The following is an 8,689-nucleotide window of genomic DNA, read 5'->3' as shown; positions in this document are numbered from 1 at the left end:
CCTTCTTGATAATAAAATAACAAACAAAATCAATAAACCAAATGCAGAAAATAGGAACAATTATTTACTTCCAGCCATTCTTACGACAATGTATGTATACTGCCTTTGGTTCGTTGAAGCTCTTACTTTCCAAATATAGATGGTGTATTTTGTGAATGAAGGAACGCAAGTTTATGGACCAAATTCTATTTATAGGCTTGACTCTCAAGAATTAAAACCATTATCATCCATATAATTGTCATTTAAGATCATTAAGCTTGAGAGCATTACACCCATATAAATGTCATTAAAGACTATTAAGCTTGAGATCATTACTAATCATCGAATGGTCATTGATGACGATTAAGCTTGAGACCACTCACTACCAAATTCCATAACCTATGGACCACTAAATATTGAGTTTTAATGGTTAATATTAAACTCATATATTAATACATTCTTCCGCTTAGTCCATAGAATCTAACTATTGATTTAATGAATAATTAAATAATTTCCTTAAGAAGCCAACACCTGAAGCATAAGATTAGTTTCTTTGAATTTGAGTATTACTGTCTACATATTACATGTTTAGTTTCTCAAGTATATACATTGTGGCAACAAAACTTTAATGAATAAACCATGTGATTATTCTTCGTCTAGATGAAATATATTTTCTCAAAAATTAAATTTGCACATGAATATGAGAAAATATTACAATATAATAGTTTTATTAATGAATTGTATGTATACAATCATAAAGAGCAACCAAGTCTCATTTTCTTTACATGATCTTTGAATTTCCATGGTGACATTCCCTTAGTCAAAGGATGGTGGCATGTCATTAGTCAAAGGATCAACGATTATCAAATCACTGTTAATGCATTGAATGATCACTACTTTATATTTAACTCTTTCTCTAATGACTAAGTATTCAATGTCGATATGTTTACTTAGATTTCCATTTTTGTTATTCTTAACCAAAAAGACAATAACTAAGGCCTAGAAATAAAACCTATGATTCTAAGCTATGAAATAAAACTCTTAAGTCATACATCATGATAGGTAGCCTCAAAACAAGAGACAAACTCGATTTCCATAGTAGAAGTAGCAACCAATGTTTGCTTAGCACTTCTCCACGAAATAGCTCCACCAACCATCATAAATTTGTATCGTGATGTTGATTTGCGATAATCAACACAACTAGCAATGTTAGAATCTGAGTAGTCGATCACGTCTAGATGCTCCATATGTCTATACATGTAATATTTGGTTCCTTGAAGATACCTTAATACTTTTTTTTGCAACAGTGGTCAATTCCTAGATTACTTTGGTATCTTCTTAAGATTCTAACAACAAATGCAATGTTGGGTCTTGTGCATATCTAAGCATACGTAAGGCTTCCAACAATTGAAGCATAAGGAATATTCTTCATTTGTTCCTAATCAAAGTCATTCTTAGGGCATTGATTCAAATCAAACTTATCACCCTTCACATGGGAGCAATACTTGGTGAATAATCTAACATTTGAAATGTCTTTAGATCCTTGTAGATATAGATTTCAAATGATAAATCTAAAATACCTCGATGTCTATCTCTATGGATCTTAATACCAATAGCATAAGATACCTCGTCCATATCCTTCTTGCCAAAGTTTTTAGAAAGAAATTGTTTCATCTCATGCACCAAATCTTTATCATTACACTACAAGAAAACTAAGAATTTGTGGCGACCAAAAGTCTTCACAAAGGGAGGAAAGCAGCCAAAATAGGCACATCTGTTTACTTAATGATTGTCGTCAAAATTGTTAGAGTTAAATGAGTATTAAGAATGAGGAATATCTTAATATCTACATTTACTTAATGATTGTCGTCAAAATTGTTAGAGTTAAATGAGTATTAAGAATGGGGAATCTCTTAATATCTTCATTTACTTAATGATTGTCGTCAAAATTGTTAGAGATAAATGGGTATTAAAAATGGGGAATCTTTTAATATCTGCATTTACTTAATGATTGTCCTCAAAATTGTTATAGTTAAATGAGTATTAAGAATGAGGAATCTCTTAATATCTACATTTACTTAATGATTGTCGTCAAAATTGTTGGAGTTAAATGAGTATTAAAAATGGGGAATCTCTTAATATCTACATTTACTTAATGATTGTCGTCAAAATTGTTAGAGTTAAATGGCTATTAAAAATGGGGAATCTTTTAATATCTGCATTTACTTAATGATTGTTGTCAAAATTGTTAGAGTTAAACGAGTATTAAAAATGAGGAATCTTTTAATATCTATGTTTACTTAATGATTGTCGTGAAAATTGTTAGAGTTAAATGAATATTAAAAATGGGGAATCTTTTAATATCTGCATTTACTCAACGATTGTCGTGGATAGAGTCAGAGTATGCTCATGCATTTCATAGTACATGGCGACCGGATGGGCCATGATGATAGTGGTGACCGGATGGGCCACGAGATGATTCCATGTGATTTGTTGGTTCATCTTATCCTTGCGGGGATTGACGCGTCGGATTGACACGTGATAGGTAGCACCTCGGTAATTTAGTACTTTGGCTTGTGATAGGCGGTACAATTATGATTTACGGCCCTTCGAGGAGGGTTTTGGTTTGGAATTTCGAGTTCATGCATTTTGGCATATACGCATTGCATTAGGGTGCTTGGCACGTGAGTCGTGTTTGATTCAAGATTATGATTGAGTGTTTGAACTCAAGTTGTCATGGTGATTGTGCTATAATTGCTAAGTGTGATTGTTTGGATTTGTGTGTAAGTGTTGATTGATTGCGAAACCCTTTAAAAAGATGAATTTTGTTGTTTTCCTGTTGTTGTCTTATGTGTATTCGAATACAGAAAGCTGTATTTGAATACAGACATGCTGTTTTTGCCACTGACTTACTGTGTAGTCGAACATTGAAATGTTGTATTCGAATACAGACATGTTGTTTTGCTACTGACTTACTGTGTAGTCGAATACAGAAGGCTGTATTCGAATACAGACATGATGTTTTTGCTGATGACTGCTGAAACAGCCTTGTATTCGAATACAGAGATGTTGTATTCGAATACAACATTGCAGTTTTGTTAAAACCTTCATTTTTCAACCTTGTTTATGCATGTTTGGCATATGGAAACCCTTTTAAGGTGCATGCTAAGTTGAAAGGTTATTTTGTGCATTTAAAAACTTAAATGTTATGTGTTAATTGTTAATTTCAGTTGGTGACCCTTTACAACTATTGTGGAAATCTGAGCTTTGCCCTCAGATGAGAACCAGGACCATCCTACCGGTTAGTACCCTATAGATGGGAAGGTAGTTGGACACACCTGACTGGAGCTGTGTTAGGAGGATCTTGTGGGGCGCGTGAAGATCATCTAAGATGTATAGTTTTTTTGTATAATGATCAGATTAGGTTGACGTATAGGGACTAGATGTCTTTCTTTTTGGGTTGTGTTTATTTTAATTTGGAAGACTGTACCTATACCAATATTGTTAGCTTGACATTTTATTTTGATGGGTTCCATGTACCACTTTTTGATGTGATGTGGGGAGTTAAAATTCTTGGGGCAGTGTTTTTGTACAGGTGTCTGCCGAGAATACCCCAGGGGTATGAGCTATGTCTGATAGACCTCATAGCCCCGGTGTATTTTGATGTTTGAATACTTTGGATTTTAATTTCAAAAACTATTCCGCTGCTTGTAAATATTTGTTGACTTTGTCGTTATGTTACGACTTAAATATTTATCCAAAAGTATTTTCTTCTTTATTTCTTTGTTTTTATGAATTTGTTTTGAAAAAAAAAAATACACTCACGCTGTTAAAAATCAGAGTGTTACAATTGTGGTATCAGAGCTTTGGTTTGGATTTCCTTGGGGGCTGTGGAGCTTTTGGTTATCGATTGAAGGTCAACCTATAGGTTGGGAGTATTTATCTGATCATGCGTCGGGGTAATTTGTCTGAATTGTCAGGTTCGATGTAGTTTCATTGTGTTGGTGTAGTTGGAAGTTAGTTTTGGAATTTTTCAAAGTGGTGCTAAGATTTCTTCTTGATGTTGGTTTTGAGGAAACAATGCCTCCAAGAAGGAACAACGTTGCAAAAGTCAACGTCAATAGGAATGATCAAATGGTTGAAGTATTGAATAAGGCTTTTGTTGATGCACAGACAGCTGCCAGGGCTCTGTGAGATCTGGGGAACATGGAAAGAGAGATATGTGCTGCTGTGTCAAGGGTATTGGAAGATTTTCGTCGTTACCATCCTCCAAAGTTCAAGGGTGATGGGAACTTAGAAAAAGATGATAAGTGGATTCAAGAAGTGGAAAAGATCTTCGAAATGACGAATTGTCAGGTAGGGTTGAAGCGAATCATGACAGCATGTGATTTATGAAGTGGTTCCATGGAAATAGATGTTATGTTGTTGGTGGTAACTCGAAGATGATGAGTATGGATGGATTAACGTTAGACGTATAGGCGATTTCATGTAAGGATCTAAGTGGAGAGCTTTTTAAGAAGAGTATTAGATGTTCGCCTGGTAGATTTCAGGATAAGACTGGATGAAGTTTAATAACTGTCAAAGAGGTGTGAACACCCTGAAATTATTGAGGAGATAGGGATTCCAATTGGAATAGCATTTGGTGCTTAGGTATCAACGAAAGAGGCTTGTATCGAAGTTAAAGGAACGCTATTACAGTTCGGTTAAGATAGTCTAAGCCACAATCATGGTTGTTGGCTACTTATTGACAAATTGAGGAACTGATCATCCTTAATCTCTTGTTGATAGTAAACAAAATCATGTTGAATGGAACGGACGAGTCTTACTGACTATGAAAACGCGTAATGTTATTAAATATCTATGAAAAGGGATAAACGAAACTTTCTTCACAGAAGCATGACAAAGCAAGTTCTATCATGTAGGTTGAGTTGAGTGCAAACCTAGTGCAGTTATTACTCTTACTTTAAGTTTCGTAGGACTGGCAAGGTATGACATGAGGTTTATTGAAGGTTTTGCTAAGATTATGGCTCCATTGACACAACTCACTAGAAAGGATCAACCGTTCGCATGGACGGAGAAGTGTGAGGAAAAATTTCAGTTACGAAAGAGAAAGTTGACAACCTCACTAGCATTGGTATTACCGCAATCAGAAGAACCATATGAAGTTTACTCTGATGCGTCTCACCAAGGTTTGGGATGTATCCTGATGCAACACAAGAAAGTTGTAGCTTACGCCTCAAGGCAATTGAAGATTCATGAAAGAAATTATCCTACTCATGACTTGGAGCTTGTTGTTGTAGTTTTTGCATTGAAGATCTGAGGCACTATTTATATGGATGCACGTTCATAGTGTTCAGTGACCATAAAAGTTTGAAATATTTGTTTGATCAGATGGAATTGAACACGCGTCAGAGACGATTGATGGATACTCTCAAAGATTTTGATTTCACACTGCAGTACCACATTGGGAAGGCCAATGTAGTGGCTGATGCGTTGAGTAGAAGAAGTGTATCGGTGTCTTCAATAGTGATGGCTAGACAACAAGAGTTGTGGGAAGCATTTAGAGACCTACACTTGAACGTAGAGTTTGCAACAAAAATTTTGAAATTCGGAATGATTAAGATCTCGAGTGGACTACTTGAAGACATTGTGAATTCTCAAGATGACAACTTAATTCAAGAGAAGAGGAACTTAATCATGCAAGGGAAGACAACTGAGTTTAAGATCGGACCAGATAATATTTTGAGATGTAATGGTAGGATTTGTGTACCAGAAATTACAGATATGAGGAAAACAATTTTAGAAGAGGCTCATAAGAGTAAATTGAGTATTCATCCTGGCGCGACAAAGATGTATCAAGATTTGAGGCATAATTATTGGTGGCCAGGAATGAAGAGACATGTAGCGGAGTATGTATCAACTTGTTTAACTTGTCAGAAAGCGAAGGTGGAACATCAACGACCTGCTGGAATGTTGCAACCTTTAGATATACCTGAATGGAAGTGGGACAACATTTTCATGGATTTTATAACTGGATTGCCGAAAACAAGGAGAAATAATGATTCTATTTGGGTGATAGTGGATCGATTAACTAAATTCGTACACTTTTTACCGGTAAAGACCACTTAAAAGGTAGACAAGCTAACTTAGATCTACATTGCTGAGATTGTGAGATTACACAGAGTACCATCGAGTATCGTATCAGACCGTGACCCAAAGTTCACATCGCACTTTTGGGGAGCATTGCATGAAGCGTTGAGAACGAAACGAAGATTGAGTTCAGCTTACCATCCACAAACGGACGGACAGACTGAGAGGACAAATCAGTCCTTGGAAGATCTTTTGAGAGCATGTGTATTAGATGATAGAGGAAGTTGGGATGATGTACTTCCGTTGGTAGAGTTTACTTACAACAATAGTTTCCATGCAAGTATTGGAATGGCACCATATTAGGCTTTATATGGGCGCAAGTGTCAAACTCCTTTGAGCTGGTATAAGGACGGTGAAAGTATGATTGTAGGACCGAAGATGATACAACAGACTACTGATAAGGTAAAGAAGATAAAAGAGAAAATGAAGACACACCTATGAATAGGGTTATGCGGATAAGCGTCACAGACTTTTAGAATTCGAATAGGGTGATCATGTATTTCTAAGAGTCACACCTACGACTGGAGTTGGTAGAGCCTTGAAATCGAAGAAATTGACTCCGAAATTCATTGGACCATATCATATTTCTGCATGAATTGGACCTGTTGCTTATCGGATTGCATTGCCTCCGATACTGTCCAATATTCATGACGTGTTTCATGAGTCACAGTTAAGGAAATATCTTGCAGATCTGTCTCATGTGATCGAACCAGACACAATTCAACTGAAGGATAATTGTCATTTGAAGTATTACCTGTAAAAATTGGTGACATGAAGATTAAGCGATTGAGGACCAAAGATGTTTCATTGGTCAAGGTGATTTGGAACCCAATTACTGGAGATATGACTTGGGAACTGGATGGCAAGATGTGAGAACGTCACCCTGAGTTGTTTATCGACGCGTAGTTTTGAGGACGAAACTAATTTTAGGGGGGTAGTAATGTAAGACCCATAGTTTTAAATCCTAATTTATGTATTTTAGTGTATTTTGGTATTGAACTCTGAGGCTTTTTAGCCAAGTTTTTGATATTTTGTGAGTTTAATGCCCAAAAATATCTTTTGATGCCCCAATTAAAATTATTCGTCGATAAATAACTCAGATTAAGTACGGTGAATCTTTGGTCGAAGAATAATTTATTTATGTTACAAAGAATTTAATACCGGACAGTTTGTTAAAAATATCTCGAGTTGCTGAAAATTGTATCGATCAATTGAGTTGCGACGAGAGTGAATATTTTTATCAAATGGTTTGAGAGGTTATGGGTGAAATGGTAATTTTGATAAATATCTAGATATTTTTAGATATTGGATTGGTTTAATTAAGATTTTTATATATATATATATAAGTAATATATATATTATATATGTGTGTGTGTGTGTGTGAGAAGAAAGAAAAGGAAAGGAAAGAAAATAGAAGAAAAGGAAAAGAAGGAAAAAGAAAGAAAGGAAAAAGGAAAGAAAACAGAAAACATTTCCTCTCCCTCTCTGCCTTGCAATTTCTCATTCTTCCTTCTCATGACTTCATTTTCTTTTGCTTCTTTTGCTTCAAGAAATGAAACCCAAGGCTTGGTGGGTGAGAAGACAAGGATTTCTCAGCTTCATTCTTGTTGTTTGATTCGAAAACGAAGAAAAACGGTGTTAGAGATTTCAAAACCGTCAAACACAAACCCTCGCGTTTCTTCTACATCTAAGCTTTATTTCGCGAAGAGATAGAAGGAAAAGTTGCTCACCTCTCCTCTACGGTGCTAGTGAGCCAACTTTGGAAGCGACGACGCGAGCTGTAACACCCCGTTTTTCAAAGCGTGAGTGTATTTTTTTTCAAAAGGAATTAAAATAAAACAGGAAAATAAATAAGGTAACACACGTTTGGATAAATATTTAAGTCGTAATACAACGACAAATAAGTCAACAGAATTTACGAGCAGCGGAAAAATTCTTAATCCATGAATTCAAAATATATACATAACAAAAGTAGTACAGTCTTCCAGTTTAAAAATAAATGCAACCCCAAAAGAAAGACATTCGTTCCCTCTGTGACGACCTAGTCTGATCATTTTACAAAACAACTAAACACCCTGAGTGATCTCCACGCGCCCCGTGAGATCCTCCTAACGTAGCTGCAGTCAAGCGTTCTCATCTCCATTTCCGTCCGTACGGTACGAACCAGTAGGATCGTCCTGACTCTCATCTGAGGGCAAAGCCCAGATTTCCACAATAATTGTAAAGGTCACCAACCGAAAATAACAGTTAACACATAACATTTAAGTTATAAATGCTAAAAATAACTTTTCAACTAAGCATGCACCTTATCAGGATTTTCAATATGCGAAAAGTTCATACAATACTTTGCCAATTAAAAATGAAAGCAAAATGAAGTTCTCAATCCCCTAATGAAAACATAACAAATCAAGACATGGATAAGTTAATGAGTAATCAAACATCTAACTCAAACTGAGGATTTTCACTGAGCCAATCGATTGGGAAATCGATTGGGGTGAAGGATTTTAATGAAAACAGAATCCTGGGCTGAAATCAATCGATTAGGAAATCGATTGAGTGA

The sequence above is a fragment of the Cicer arietinum genome, chromosome 5 (genome assembly GCF_000331145.2).
Source record: "Cicer arietinum cultivar CDC Frontier isolate Library 1 chromosome 5, Cicar.CDCFrontier_v2.0, whole genome shotgun sequence".
In the NCBI taxonomy this organism is placed as follows: domain Eukaryota; kingdom Viridiplantae; phylum Streptophyta; class Magnoliopsida; order Fabales; family Fabaceae; genus Cicer; species Cicer arietinum.
The sequence above is the reverse complement of the archived record's forward strand: the minus strand, read 5'-3'. Positions refer to the sequence as shown.